Below are 17006 nucleotides of genomic sequence, written 5' to 3' on the forward strand. Positions count from 1 at the left end.
TTGCTTAAGTGCCATATCGATTATGCATTCACAAGAGACGAAAGTTGCAGCCCTTGGTAAATTAGAGCATCTTCTGAATTCTCTAGACTGCCATGCCGGAAACGTGAAAATTGGAGTGAATAAGCAGGCCTTTGGTATGTCATACGAGGTTGCTCAAAAGATCTCCATGACTGGATCAAAGGCAAGGAGGTTTTTGGAGAAGCCAGCAAACATAGAGAATTCAAAGAAGACTTGGGGACTCTGGAGAGACCTGTGTGCAATCACCACAAATGTAGATTGTCCAATGCCAGCTCTTGTAAATATGCGCAAACAGCTTTGGATAAATTTCAATAACATGGTTCGCATTATGAATCAAAGTAGCACAACTGCCCAAGAACGAGCATCATTCCAACAACATATCATAGAATTCACCAAAAGTGTGCTAGGTGCTTGGGGAGAGAGTAAAGTAACACATTATATGGTAAGTTGTACAGTAAAAAAATAAACTGGTGTTTTAACCTTGACTTTTTCTAATTAAATTCTATTATCATGTGTACAGCACATAGTTTATGCGCATGGTGCGTATTTCATGAACAAGTATGGATCACTCGACATGTGGAGTACCCAAGGGATGGAGAAATCACGTTATAAAGCAAGAGGGGTTTATTTCAAAAATACAAGACATGGAGGTGGAGCTTTTGTAGGAGGGACACGTACAAACTATCTACAAGAGATGTTCAATTGGTTTTATCGCACAACCTTTGGAAGGGTATTGGTTAGGGAGCGGGCCCAAGAATCTAAGCTTGCGCAAGAGGCACACAAGGCTACAAAAAGTCATGCTTCGCTTGAATGGTTGCAGACCAATTCTCCCCATAGGCATGGTGCTTGGCGTGCAGCACGAATGAGGAGACAAGGGAGGCGTTGGGTTGTGCACGCACCAGCATAAATCTAGATGTAATAAGGCTAAGAAAATAAGTTTAGTTAGTTTTTTTTTCCCTTAAAAAAAACTATTAATAGTTCCTTCTCTCACTTCATTTTCATTTCACTTTTTTAGAGAGCTTGAGCTCAAGATCTACGTAGACACCCACGTAAGGACACCAGCACATCACCACGTTAGTATAGTCGTACATGGATATGGCACGCACCAAGAACACCGCACGTGTTACCATGCCTTCACAAAACACAGTGCAAGGCACCCAACAACCACATACTGGCGACACCACAGAAGAGAGTGACCCCTTGGATTCTAGGACATGCCCAATGGGATCACCAGAGTCTAACCCTCCTCCCACAGCAACACGAGCGCACACACATGCAGGTCCTTCTAGTGGGAGAAAGCGTGTGAAGAAGACCCTACAATGCAGCCACCCCAGAGATCAAGATAGAGAGGACAGGGATGAGCAGTTCGACTGGGTTGGTGAAAACATTCCTACATTGCGCAGCACCATATAGGCGGTAAGACCCTACTACCAGGACAGGGTCCCCTACCTACTCGGGAGAAACTTGATACACAGGTACCACAACAACAGGAGCAGGAGGATTCATACTATGAGAGAGACCAAGAGGAGGTTCCTGCAAGTGCGCGCAAGCATAGAAAGATCAAGCTCTTCAAGCCAAGGAAGTCCCAACCTCGCCAATGCACTAATACAACACAGAGAGCTCCAAGAAGAAGGATGTGCCAAGGGCATAGGGCTCTACAAGAAATCAAGTTTTATCAGAGAAATACTGAGTTGCTCATAAGAAGAGCCCCTTTTGCTCGCACAGTGAAGGAGATTCTCCAACGATATAGAATAGAGTTTCGTGTGTAGGGGATTGTCCTTGAAGCATTGCAAGAAGCCTCCCCGAGGCTTACCTTGTTGGGCTTCTTGCAATACACCAACCTCCTTGCAATACATGCAAAGAGGATTACCATATCTGCCAAGGACATGCAACTAGCTCGGCGCATTCGAGGCGAGCGAGACACGATCTAGAGATCTTAGATGTTAACCTTTTTTTTGAAGTAACTCTTTTGTTTCAAACCCCCCCTTTGTAACAAGCCTATCTGGCTTTCATTTGTAACCTTTTGATAATTAAAATTTTAAGTTTCTCTTACAATGTCTCAGTGTCATCATGTTTGTTTAACATGGAGTGTCTATCATGTACCAGTTTGTCACCCAAGGCATCAGAAATACTCTTGGAGGGCTGAGGAAGCTGTGTCAGAACAGTGCGAATTTGGCCTCTACACAATGGCGATGTAGGCTCAAAATTTGCACTGTTCTGGCACTTCACCCCTAGCCACTCAGGATCATTTCTGATGCATTTATAATGAAGTTGAGCACACTAATTGTGTGAGAAACAGTAGTTTCTAAGATAAAAACACCTTTAATCATGTGTAAAAATATAGTGTTTATCATCTAATGCATCAGAAATACTCTTGGAGGGCTGAGGAAGCTGTGCCAGAACAGTGCGAATTTGGCCTCTACGCAACGGTGATGTAGGCTCAAAATTTGCACTGTTCTGGCACTTCACCCCTAGCCACTCAGGATCATTTCTGATTCATTTAAAATGAAGTTGAGCACAAAGTTGAGCACAGTAATTGTGAGAAACAATAGTTTCTAAGATAAAAACACCTTTAATCATGTGTAAAAATATAGTGTTTATCATCCAATGCATCAGAATTGCTCCTCGAGGACTGGGGAAGCTATGCCAGAACAGTGCGAATTTAGGCTCTACAACGGCGGTGCAGGCTCAAAATTCGCACTGTTCTGACACTGCTCCCCCAGCCACTCAAGATCATTTGTGATGCATTTATAATGAAGTTGAGCACACTAATTGTGAGAAATAGCAGTTTATAAGATAAAAACATCTTAAATCATGTGTAAAAATATAGTATTTATCATCTAATGTATCAGAATTGCTCCTGGGAGACTAGGGAAGCTATGCCACCAGAACAGTGCGAATTTAGGCTCTGCAGTGGCGGTGCAGGAGGCTGAAAATTCGCACTGTTCTGGCATTGCTCCCCTAGCCACTCAGGATCATTTCTGATGCATTTATAATGAAGTTGAGCACACTAATCGTGAGAAATATTAGTTTATAAGATAAAAACACCTTTAATCATGTGTAAAAATATAGTGTTTATCATCCAATGCATCATCAAAATTGCTCCTGGAGGACTGAGGAAGATGTGCCCTAGAACAGTGCGAATTTAGGCTCTGCATCGGCGGTGCAGGCTCAAAATTTGCACTGTTCTGGCACTGCTCCCCCAGCCACTCAGGATCATTTCTGATGCATTTATTATGAAGTTGAGTACATTAATTGTGAGAAATAATAGTTTATAAGATAAAAACAGCTTTAATCATGTGTAAAATTATATTGTTTGTCATCCAATGTATCAGAATTGCTCCTGGAGGACTGGGGAAGCTATGCCAGAACGGTGCGAATTTAGGCTCTGCAGCGGCGGTGCATGCTCAAAATTTGCAATGTTCTGACACTGCTCCCCCAGCCACTCACGATCATTTCTGATGCATTTGTAATTGTGAGAAACAATAGTTTATAAGATAAAAACAGCTTTAATCATGTGTAAAATTACATTGTTTGTCATCCAATGCATAAGAATTACTAATGGAGGAGGACTGAGGAAGCTATGCCAGAACAGTGTGAATTTAGGCTATACAGCGGTGGTGCAGGCTCAAAATTCGCACTGTTCTGGCACTACTTCCCCATCCACTCAGGATCATTTCTGATGCATTTATAATGAAGTTGAGTACATTAATTATAAAAACAGTAATTTATAAAATAAAAATACCTTTAATCATGTATAAAAATACATTATTTGTCATCCAATGCATCAGAATTGCTCCTGGAGGGCTGGGGAAGCTATGCCAGAACAGTGCGAATTTGGGCTCTACAGCAGCGGTGCAGGCTCAAAATTCGCACTGTTCTGGCACTGCTCCCCCAGCCACTCAGAATCATTTTTGATGCATTTATAATCAAGTTGAGTACATTGATTGAGAAACAGTAATGTACAAGATAAAAATGCCTTTAATCATGTGTAAAAATACAATATTTATCATCCAATGCATCAGAATTGCTCCTGAAGGGCTGGGGAAGCTGTTCTGGCACTACTCCCGCATTCATAATAAGAAATGATACATCATCTTTACAAAAGCTTTCTTACAATATTGAGCTTCCTTCTCTTGTTATTAGGTAGAGTCTGCTCAAGGAGTGATTGGGCTATTTCTTGAGGATCCTCTATGCCTATGCTTTTGGCATACCTATACGAGCAAGAAGCTTACCCCTAAATCCAGTGCCAAAAACATCGAAGGCAAGGGATTTTTTAATTAGAACTATACATTTGGTGCTCTGTGCCATAGAGGCTAGAGCATCTTAGAGAGGGCTACACAGAGCACCTTAGAGAGGGCTTTCAAAAAGAAGAGAGTGAAGGCAGATTGAGGGGTGTAGTCCCTATGGATAATGGCGATGCCATCCACCATAGGAAGTCGACCAAGATAATGCACCAATGCAGCATCATGTCCATGGACCTTGGCCTGGTCTCTGCTGTCGTCGCCTCTCCCAGCAAATCCGTCAATTTGAACCACCCTCTGCAATCAAAGGAAAAATCAAAATATTTTCCTATACATAATTACAAATGTTTCTAGGTTGTAAAAGGTCATTATTACCTCTTGCTCAATGTCTTCTTTTGCCAAAGTGCTGGTGGGGGCGGAGAGGTCAATCTCGAGGACTTAGCCTCATCCTTTTTTGGTGCTTTGGTCTCCTCCATTGCTCCAACAGCAAGGGTATCCTTTTTAGCCTCTAGCTTGTCTTGTAAGGTTGTGAATTCCTCCTCTAGAACTAGGGCTTGCTCTGCGGTCTCAACCACAGTTTCCTTGACCAAAGCAAGTGTCTCTGCGTGATAGATTCTCCAAGGGGTAGTATAGCACTATCTAGGTGAGGACCGAGGTTGGACGTATCAAGGTCACCTCACATCGTGTGCATATAATGCCCAGGCATTCATCCATTCTCAAGCCAGCTGTCTTTTCAAGGTCATGAAGAAATAAGTATTCTTCACCTTCCACCACAATGCTGCTCAAGAGATTGATCTCAAGATCTGGCAGCACCTTGCTCTCCTAGTGTGGGGAAGATGGCCCCGCATCTTCTACTACAGTGGGCTGTTCAGCTACAGATTGTGCACCCTCTAGAAAGTGCTCTGATGCAAGCTGCTCTTCTACACCAGCACTCATTCCTACTGCCTTCACTTCCTTGTCATCCCTCAAATACCCTGCCAACTGCAATGCAGGCATCTCTACCTCCTCATCCGAATCCTTGTCGCTGATGAGGAACGCAAAAGTGGCGAGCCACGAGAGGAACCTAGTTCCTAAATTGTCCTTCCCCAGCCTCTTTACCTCCTGCTTATTGAAGGTAAAGTAAGCTCCTACGGGGATGCAGATGTCGATGAAGTGTTCAAGGCACTGGATGTAGGGGCGGGCATATTGTTGAATGTACTTAAGCAGCTCAACAGGCACCCACTGATCATTGGGGCAATGGGGAAAGGAGATGGAGTGGGGAGCCAAGTATTGCTCCATGTATGCAATCTGTGTCTCATAATGTTGGGACGCAAGGGCGAGCGACTTTTCAAAGTCGATTTCACAAGAGAACATGACAAAGAGCTCGCTCTTGCCCGCCCACGGGGTGGTGGAGAGGAACTCACAGAAGTTGTCAAAGTGGGTAGCCATGTGAATGCAAAGAGATAGTGTGAGCTCGTGCTTGGTTTCTATCGCGTGAAAATGAGAAAGAAGGCACCTTTGGCTATTTATAGTTAAAATTTAAAGTTTGGCCTTTTCACACTAGACTGCTAGACAAAAAAATTACAGTTTGCAAAAATATTAAGATTTCAATTAAATAAAGATTGGTTAAAAAAGAACCTGCTACAAAATTACAAGCATGTCATCTAATCTAAAATTGCTATAATGTCTTCATTTTTTACCCCTTTTGTGACATATTTACTTCATGCTGATCTCCATCTCCTTGTTGACTTGAAAGCTTGTCATTGCCTTCACCTCGATCCTGCTACTCTTGCCCCTCACGTGCATCAGAACAGAGACTATTTTCCCATATACTTAGTTCATCTTCAAGCTCTTCCACATGCTTACTATGTGTTGGTAGGGCTACGCACCTTGCTGCTCTGCTGAAAATTAAAGGTCCCCCATTTGCCATGATTCTGAGACCATGGTTGTCCCCTCCTTACGCTTCCCAATCTGTAAAAATATAGAAAGTGGCACAATAACCAGAAAGTGTAAGGGTTAACTCTAGACATGTACTGGAATCAGATATACCTTTCTTCTCATCAACTTGAAACTTGACTCTTAAAATAAGCCCGTGTCGTCTGCAAACTCAGCATCAAGCGGGTCCTCCCCCCGGACTGGGAGCTGGAGTCCTCTCAAACCAACCTCCCCTGCTGTCAAATACATGCTCATAGCCTCCGCAAAGAAGAGAAAAAGAAAAGGGGCGAGGAGACACCACTGTCGGACTGATCTGGTCAGCTCAAAACTCGGCCCCCGTCCTCCTGCAATCAACACCTGGCTACGAGCTGTGGAGTACAGAGCCGCCACCCCTCTGATCCATCCTAGCTCAAAGCCCAGGCGAAGCATAGTGCCCTCTAAGAAACCCCAATCAACTCTATCGTATGCCTTCTCAAAATCGAGAAGCATCACGACCAAGTCCTCGTCGGGCCGTTGCCTCCCAGAAAGTAAAGATGTTGTCAAGGATACTGCGCTCCTTGACGAATCCTGTCTGGGTAGCATGAATCAACTCCCCCAAAAAGGGTTGGATCCTCAAACTCAAGGCCTTTGCCAAGACCTTGTAGACAGTGTTGAGAATCGTAATAGGCCTCCAATGCCGAATATCATCTGATATTCCCTCTCCCTTGGGGATAAGAAAGATCAAGCCGTCTGAAAAGCTCTAAGGCATCACCCCAGTGTCCAAAACATACTGAAAGTCCCTGCGGAGGCAAAGCCCCTGCGGAGGCCTGGCCCCAAAAGGTCCCAATAGCGCATAAAAAAGGCCGGCGTCAGTCCGTCCTCCCCTGGGCAACTATGTCGTGGCAGGACCCTCAAGGCCTCGGCAAGCTCAATCTCTGAAAGAGGCGCACCAAGAACTGTACGCATACGATCTGTGACCCTCCTCTGCACATGGGCCCACAAAGTCTGTCTGCAAGCATCTCTGTCCTCAGTGGCTGGCTCCGCTGAAAGCAGGTCTCTATAGAATGCAGTGGCAATGGCTCTGATCTCCCCGGGCTCAGTAGCTACCGATCCATCCGGTCTACCAAGCTGACGGACTCCTGCCCGAGCATGGCGGGGTCCAGTGATCTCAAAAAACTCCCCAGTCACTCTATCACCAAGCTGCGTCCACTGAGAGGCCTAACGCGACGATAGTAAAAACTCTGCTCCTCTACCTCTCTAACCTCCTAGCGTGCCTGGCTCAGCTGTGATGCCAACCACTCACATGCAGGCTGCTGCTCCTGAAGGCGTTGTAGCGAAGCAAGGCTGCGTCTCAACCGATGCTCTCGCTCGCGAATCTCTCCCAGCCGTATCAAAGCTGCAGCGTGCAGAAAAGAGCTAAGCTCGCTGAGTCCCTGGGCGCACTGGCCTGCTGCATCCTGGTCAGAGCACTGACTATCATGCCAGTCCTCTCAATGTCCTCAGCGAGACTAGGATCTGTAAGTACCCTCTCTGGAATCATCAACTGCAAGCTGTGCTCCCGTGTCCTCTCCTCCAATGTCAGGATAACTGGCGCATGATCTAAAAATGAGGTGCCAGCGAGAATGCCGACGGAGCCCCCTCGCTCCTTAACCAGTCGCCCACATAAAAGCAATCAATCCGTGATAGATTAGTCCCTCCCTGCCGACGATCCGACCGAGAGAAACTAAGACTGTCCTGAGAGCGGGAGAAGGCCCCATGCTGCCATGCATCAGTGACATGCAAAACCGGTCCCAAGCTGCAAGCTCCGTGCCGTGCACTGTAACATGACTGCCTCCCATCCTATCGGCCGGGTCCTCAAGCATGTTGAAGTCTCCCCCGACACACCAATGTGTGCCTCTGGCAATGCATCCATAACCTGGGTCCAGAACTCTGCTCTGGCAGTAGCATGATTAGGCGCATCATCAAAATATCAATGCTACCACCAACCAGGCATCTCTGAAGCTCCTGCCTCAAGCAACCATGATAGCGTATAAAATGTGCTCCGCCCAGACCTTGTACATTCCATGAGATGATCCTCATGGATGACCTGTTGAGGTGGATGCTGTCTCAGCCGTACGGCGGGCCTTCGCAAGCGGCTTGGATGGAGAGTAGTCCCCATCCGAGCGGCTGCGAATCTGCCCACCCGGTGTACTGCAAGAATCACGGATCAGGCGCCAGTGGCTGTGGCCCATGGCGACTGCCTCCCGCTCTGACAAAGCAACCTCGTGTATACATACATATCCAGGGTCGCGTGCTAAGTCTGCCACTATACGCATGACCAAATGTCGAATCCCTGAGGCATCCACACTCCCGGGATCCAAGAAAAAATGAGCCAACTCCCAGAGCCGGCCTATCACATCTGTCACCTCCAGATCGCTCACATGATGAGAAAACTCAACTGCCTGAGTCTTCAAAGTGCTAAGAGCGAGCTCTAGAGTCCACTCCCGGTCGCAAGGGCCACATAGAGGGAACGAGAAGGCCACCGCTGAATCAAGTGCCTCCTCCCCGCGGGCCGGAGGTATCACTACATGAACTCGGATGGGTGCTGGCTCATGGGGGCCCTCTGCTCCAAAAAGCCGAGTGAAGGCGTAATCAAAAGCCTCCGATCGCTGTCTAACACCGAGGCGACTCAGCCGACTGCGGATAGATGATATCCGTGAAGCCCGAATCGGCATGGTAGGTCTCCTCTATGGTGCTCGAGCGAGGTCGCTGCTTAGCGCCCTCCGGACTGCGGGCGAACGCCAGGGGACTGCCAGGGTCTCCCGGGAAGGCGAGGCAGGTGGGGGGGGAGGAGGGGGGGCGAGTGGGGTGGAGAGGGAGCCGCTGCCGAAACCAGAGCGGAGACGAGAGGAGACGAAGGTGGAAGCGAGGCGGTGGGAGGGGACGGGGGTGGGGGGGTGAAGGAGGGGGTGCTGGCATCTCCTGGTCCTCAGTCGTCGCCGCAGGGGTCTCCTCCTGGAGGGGAGCAAAGCTGTTCCTCACGGGAACCCAGTGAGGCTGAGACTGTGGGGCTGCTGTTGCAGCGGTCTCTGGGCGTGCTGCTGTGGTTGTCTCCCTCGGCGGCGCCCCTGTCCAGGCTGCCAATCTGAGGTCTCTGTGGCCTGAGCAGGTGTCCCAGAGGCAGCCTGCCGTGCCGCATCTGTGGGCGGGCCATCAGGGGCCTGCTGCTGTGGTGAGGGGGGTCGAGGTCTCCTGCGAGGGCAGGCCTTGGCCAGATGACCGACGTGCCTGCAAATGAAGCATTGGTTCGGGAGCCCCGAGAACTCCACTCTCTGATCAATCCATCCCCCCCCATCCTAGGTAGCTGAATGACCTTAGGAAGGGAGGAGATGTCAGACACCAAAACTCTGACGGAGGGTAGCCCAGCTGCTCTGGCCACCACTGAAGCTGCTGTGGGGCCAGTCTCTAGTACCGAGCCCACCAATGCTCCTAGCCAAGAGAGGAGCGGAAGATACTCCCGGCGAAGTCCAGGGAAGTAAACTGTAACATGAAAAAGGCGCTCTCCCTGCTTAGCCGCTGCTGGGTCAAAGCAATGCTGCCAAGGTCTGAAGAAAGCCCGAGCACCCCTGATGTCAAGGGGACTCATGGCAAGGACCTTGGCCGCGCTCTGGGCGGTCTCGAACTCGATCTGATAATGTCCACGGCCCAGTAGCTGTACATCCAGGATCTTGCCCACATCTGCAAGAAGGCAGGCCTGGAGAAGATCCCGGATCTCCCCTCTGCTGGGACGAGTGCCGACTATACGACAGATGGTGGAATGAGCCTGAATGCGTTCCACCTCTGCGGTGAGGCTCACTTCCTCTTCCGGCGAAAGAGAAAGCCTGATGGGGGTGTCCTCTGGGGCGAGCGAGGGGGCTTCGGATGAGTCCCTCTGAGGTGAGGTGGGAGGAGTCTCCATCAGAGTCTGAAGCTAAGGCATGGGCGAGGCGAAAGCGGAAGTCCTGCAAGAAACAAGCTGCACACAGAGAGGCGGAAGATGAAGGCCGGGAAAAAAAAAGAAAAAGAAAAAAAAGAAACGAGCGGCACACAGGGGGGCGGAAGTCAGCAAGAAAGGGGAGGGGGGTGAAGTGGCGAAGAGAAGCCCTAGGGGGGGGCGGCAGCTACGCGTAAGAGGGGCGGGGAGGAGAAATGCTGGCGGAGGGGGGGGTCGGGGCGCTGCAGAGGTGAGGTGGGCGCGAAGAAGGGGGGCGAGAAGGCGAGAAGGCAAGGAGGGGGGGGCGAGAAGGCGAGGAGGGGGGCGCAGCAGCGAGGGAGGGGGGCGCAGCAACGAAAGCAGGCGGAGGGGGCAAAAAGGATGGGCGGCGGGTAGAGCAGCGTGGGAGGGGGGCGCAGAAGCGACAGGCGAGGGGGCAAGAGAAAGCGCGAGGGGACAAGGCGGGGGGCGCAGGTGTGCAGGACGCGCAAGCAGGGATGGGCGGGAGCTTCAGCGAGCCGGTTACAAGCTAATGGTAGGATTTTGGTAGTTGGTAAACAAGGAAAGAATATGGATTATCAATGTGTATGGGGCTCACAATCACAAGATTAGGAGTGATGTGGAATTGGATTGCCAGTTGAAATATCCAAGTTCCTTGCATTGTCCTAGGTAATTTAAATATGGTGGAAAAGGGTGTGGATAGATGTGGTTGGAGTACTGTCCTCTTAGGGAGGGAGGAAGGAGAATGGTAAATGGGAGGAGTTAAGAAGAGGGTTAGGCCTTGAGGATAGTTAGCATTTAGGGGACTGGAGAGATAACCCCGGCCATACCTATTTCAGCCTTCAGTATTTATCCTCCTCCTCCAGAATTGACAAGGTTTTTTTAAGACAACAAGCTTCTTGGGTACCCCATACTCTGAGATTTTTTGTTGATTACAGCGCTGTTCTCTCTGATTACATGCCTCTGAAGTGGTGTTGGAATATAAATGATGTGGCTGACTTTGATCTTTCACACTACCACACAAGGAAACTGAGAATTAATCATCTACTCCTCAAGGATCCTCTCTTTTTGGAATATATGGAAGAAGCAATTAATAAACTGAAAAGGAGAGGGGGGGTAGAAGGTGCTTGGAGGCAGTTTGCCAATGAGATGCAAGGGATTATTAGAGATGTGGGTGAATTGAGAGCTGAGGAGAAGAGGTGTGAAAAAAGAAAATGGGCTGCTCAGCTCTGCTGAGAAACTTCACATTAAGAGGCAAACAAGTGGACTGAATGTTGAGGAAACCATCTTGTATTTCAAGTGTCAAAACTGGCCTCAAGGATGAGGATGATAGGTGTGTTAGATAGGAGGATAAATGGTCTAATTGAAAACGTCAGTTCCAAAAGAAACAGGTGGTATTGGTATTCTTCATATGCCTACTCACCATTGTATTGCAAGGACTACATTGATGCTTCCTAAATGTCTGCTTCAGGCTACTCCTTGGGCATTAATGATGAGGGAATTAGTTGAGTCCTCTGAGGTTTTGGCTAAAGGTAAATGAGTGGATCTGGGTTGGAAGGATAAACTCTTTTCTTTTGCCCCTCTTAAGGTTACTAATTCTACAGTTTACAAAATGCTATGCAGGATGATAAGCAATTCTATGCTCGGCTTGGGAATTTGGTGGACACACAAATTTAAACCCCCATTTGGCCTTAACTGACATCTCCTCAGCTAAAGGGAGGCTTAATAATAAAGGCCTTAGATACTTGAATGATTGTTGGGATTGGGATGTGGTAGGGTGGAAAGATGTGGATCACATAACTTGGGAATTTCCGCTGTCTCTGGTAGGGCAAGAGAGACCTGGTAATTTAGGTACTCGATATAATCCAAAGGGAGTTGTGCTCTACTGCAATTGATGATTCAATTTGGTGGTCTTGGCTTAATGGTGTCAAACTAAAGGATGGCAAAACCAAAGAGTTGTATTCCTTGATGAGATGTGGGGATGCCAATGTGGATTATTGCAATAAAATTTGGAAAGTCAGCTGGAGCCTTGCTTTTGGATGAAGAGGTGGAAACTTCTCTGGGAGAGCCAGATTCCTAAGAAGTTCCAGGTGTTTATGTGGAAGGTGGGTATGTGGGCCCTTCCAATTGGCTCTAAACTTCAGAAGAAAAGTATTTCTAGCAGTTTCTGTCCCAGGTGTAGATCCTCTGTTGTGGAAGGTAAACATGCCTTTTGGGACTACCCTGCAATTAGAGGGACCTGGTCAAAGATCTCTAAATGGACTGAGAAGGGTTTGGGCATTGAAACATCTCGGGGGGATTGGATTCTGGGTAAATGGGCAATCAGTGATGAACATGTTGGGCAGTTATTTAACATCATCATAGCATGTGTTCTGTGGGAAATCTGGTCCACTAGGAATGCCATTGTCTTTTTGAAGTTCTCAAGTATTGGTATGCAAGAGTTAGATTTAATGTATAAATGTTTGCACATGTGCTGGTCTGTATGCAAGATGAATAAGCTGAGATGTACTGAGTTGGATTTGCTGTTACTGAATCTGCAGAGAAACATCATCTGACTTCTGCTTTGGTTTGGATGAAGTTTCAATCGTACGGGGAGTGAGCTCCTAACTGTTGTTGACAAGCCTGCAATATGTTCGCCTCATCTATTACAAGTGTTGTGGGCATACCTTCTCGATGCTCCTACAGATATTTCCCAACCACCTTCTGCAAATCAACAAGAGGGTGGACGCGTTTCCCTGCTCTGAGCCCTGTTTTGGGATGATCAATATTGGCCTATTGTTGTACTAACCTCTTCCAAAGCCTTTTCAAAGAGTTTTCGAAGTCGACCAAGTACATATGGAGCAATGAGCTCTCGTTTAACTTCCTCAAGCAAGCTTGTTTTGTTGGACTTGTGCTGTCAACCGGCGAGAAGGTTAAGCAGCACAACTCGCTCTTTTTCTTCTTTAGGCTAACACTCAAGAATCGCAGTTTTCCCACAATTACGCAGTCCTGCCAATAGGAGAAGACGCCCTCTTTTGAGGACAAAGCGATTTCAAGAAGGCCAGTTCTTCCTGGCGGTCAAAGAGTGCTGCATTAGGTGGAAAAGATGACAGCTCCTCTTCCTCTTCCTTGTAATCCACCTCACACAAAACCTTCCCACACATTTTCTGCGCAAAGCAGGCTCGCATGAGCTACTGCTGTGAGCCTCTCGACGTCAACGGCGCAAAGCCCACCATGAAGAAGTGCAGCCTTGGAAACGGCACCAAGTTCATGGCCAGCTTCCATAGATCCGAGTTCAGTTGTCCCAGGAAGCGTAAACAACACGTCACCCTGCGGACGCCGTCAAGTACCTGACCCGCCGTGCACATCATGAAGAAGTGCAACCTTGGAAACGGCACCGAGTTCACGGCCAGCTTCCGCAGATCCGAGTTCAAATGTCCCCTGGAAGCGTAAACAGCATGCCACCCTGCAGATGTACCTGCTGTGGTGGCGAGAATCCGCCGCGTGTTCTTGGCGTGCCGCATCTGTTGCATCAGCTCCAGCTCACAAGGCACTTTTGTTCAATCCCTATATAGTGAACTTTACCATATATAGGAAATTTTGAGAGATTTCCTGGTTATGTTGATGGAAATTTCTTATATATATCTAGACAATCATATTTTCCATTTACTCAATCCTCTACATGTAGGAAATATGGGCTTATATCTAGGTAATTCAATTTCATATATAATAGGAAATATGGGCCAGTATCTAGGTAATTAAATTTCCTATATAGAGAGTATGAGCCAATATCTAGATAATTCAATTTACTATATACACAATATGGGCCAATATCTAAGTAATTCAATTTCCTATATAGAGAATGAATAAGAAAATAGGCTATTATGTAGATAATACAATTTCCTATATAGAGAATGAATTGCATATGTGGAGAATTGAACCACAAATGAGTAAATGGTTATTTAAAAAAATTAGTTATTTTTTAAAAAATTGGTTACTTTAAAACTTTTATACTTAATTATTTAAGCATCAATATTATTACAAATTGAAATACTTAAATTCTTCTCTCTCTCTCTCTCTCTCTCTCTCTCTCTCTCTCTCTCTCTCTCTCTCACACACACACACACACACACACACACACACACACACACACACACAGTACACACACACACAAAAAAAAAAACTCAATGTAACATATGTTAAAATGTAGGTATGTCCTCTCATCTTATATCAAAAAGTAAGAGAATTATTTTACCAATACTAGCATGCCCATATTCAAGCTAAACGGCCACCTACCTTAGAAACTAAGGTTTTCTCTCTCCTCATCAAACAGACATATATTCTTTCTCTGTCTCTCTCCCTCTCATACGTAATTCAAAACCTTAGATCATTATCTCTCTCGAATGTGTCGCAGCAGTAATTAATGATTATAGTAAGGTTTTACACCTTAGCAAAAATGTCTCCCTCTCTCCCTCTCTTAGTGTGTTCATATCCATCTCTTTTTCTCACTTTGTGTCAAACGTCTCTTAGAATGTTAAAAAAAAACATAAACAATAGCCTTTATCAGGTCATTGCCCAACAAGAAAATACTACACACAACGTATTTAAAGCCTCTCTTCGAACTCTCCAGAATACGAAAACCTCTAGAGCTTTGAACCTCCAGTCGTCCACACGTCAAGATTTCATCTCTAAGGAGCTCTAAGGTTACCTCTCACCACTTCAAATTGATTAATCAAAAAAAAAATTGGGAAACCATATTAAGCTTGCACTAATTTAAAATATATACAAATAGGACAAAAAGATTTGTGTTGATATTGCGAAACAATGGGAAAGAACATTTTGCATGGGAATGGTGAGAAAGAGTGAGTGTTTTGATAGAAGCTACATACATAGCTTTCAAAGGATAGCTGTAGAATCTCTTAAGATCTCATAATACCATATCCATGAGTTCATGATCTTTCTTAAGATCTCATAATTTATGTAAGATCTTAATATATAATTTCATAAAATCTTGTTAGAGATCTAATGAGATCATAAGATCCATAAGACTTCCTCTATGAGCTCATAGGATCACATAAGGGTTGAGAGAAGGGCTCATCGAACTTATCCTGGTCCTAGTGCTTATAATATTTTAAGATGATCAAAGCTAAGTTCCCTAGGAAACTACCCAGACAACGGATTTTCTCCTAGTCTTAGGTATACTAGCTGTGAGAGTAACATTGAGGGAGTGATGCTAGTGTCCCACTCATTAGATTGCTACTTTGTGGAGATACAATGTTTCTTGTGTCATCTAAACCAATCACCAACCCACTCTCAAAACTATGAATCTTTGGCACTGACATAGGAGATGCCAAGATAGGAGAGCAAGAGATAGACACTAGCGCTACACTAGCGTAACTATAGCCATAATAAATTAATCCGCCAAAACCAGTGCAGCTATAGCTCTAATAGTGATATTTTTTTGGCCCCCAATTGTCAATGACTCCGTGTCACTTAGATGCTAGTGACAAGCTAGAGAAGTGAGGAACTTGCTAGGAAATGGAATTATATTAAAAGACTTGAGTCTTAAAGTAAAGATATCATGCCATGAGTGCTTGACCCACAAATAATTATAATAGTTCAAAATAAAAGTGGACACAATAGTTGCTTTATGCTCATAAGAGAAGTAAAAGTGGACACAAGAGTTGCTTTATGCTCATAAGAGTTCTTTAAACTTAATATACATTTGCCATTGTGCTTCTTCCTTTTCATTTTAAGGCAATAGCCATAAACATGTTTTTTTGCATGACTAGGAATCGTTTGAGAAGTAAAAGTGAACACAAGAGTTGCTTTATGCTCATAAGAGTTCTTTAAACTTAATATACATTTGTCACTATTCTTCTTCCTTTCCATATCGAGGTGGTAATCTTTAACATGATTTTGCTTGCATGTATACAATTTAGATTAATGTGATCACCTTATAATGTCTAAGCTCAGATTTTATGACCACATAGTGCATGGTAGAAGCTCTTAAGATCTCATAAGACCATATATGAGGTCATGAAATTTCCTAGATCAATGTGATCATCCTTTAATGTCTAAGATTAGCTTTTATGACCACATAGTGTATGGTAGAAGCTCTTAAGATCTCATAAGACCATACATGAACTCACAATCTTTCTTAAGATCTCATGATTAATGTAAGATCTCATAATTTATGTAAGAGCTAATATAATTTCTTAAAATCTTGTTAGAGATTGAATGAGATCATAAGACCCATAAGACTTCCTATGAGCACATAAGATCACATAAGCGTTGAGAAGAGCTCATAGAACTTATCTTGGTCCTTTCACTTATAGAATCTTGAGATGATAAAAGATAAGGTCAATAGAAATGACTAGGTTTCTTCTTTAACGTCTTCCTATCATAGAATCTTGAGATGATAAAAGATAAGGTCAATAGAAATGACCAGGTTTCTTCTTTAACATCTTGCTATCATAGTCTTTCGTGATTTCTAATCTATTGGAAACACTCCATTGTTTTTTCTAAAAGCTTTGTTCTTATGATTCCTTAGGATCTCTCTTATCTGATTTAAATCAAGACTTAGGGCATGGTTGCCAAATATGGATAGAACTTGTGAATATTTCTCTATGGCTTTGGCACTTTCTAGGGGTCTAGCTAAGGCTTTGATTCACTCCATGTTCTATATATAATATGTATATACATATATATAATATATATATACGTATATATATATTATATATATAATATACGTGTATATATATATATGTATATTATATTATTATATATATATATAATATATGTATATGTATATATATATATATATACATACATACATATATATAATATATATATATGTATATTATAATATAATATATAATATATATAGTATATATATATATATATACGTATATAATATA

Source organism: Cibotium barometz, chromosome 25 (assembly GCF_041138505.1).
Source record: "Cibotium barometz isolate CiBa-2024 chromosome 25, ASM4113850v1, whole genome shotgun sequence".
Classification (NCBI taxonomy): domain Eukaryota; kingdom Viridiplantae; phylum Streptophyta; class Polypodiopsida; order Cyatheales; family Cibotiaceae; genus Cibotium; species Cibotium barometz.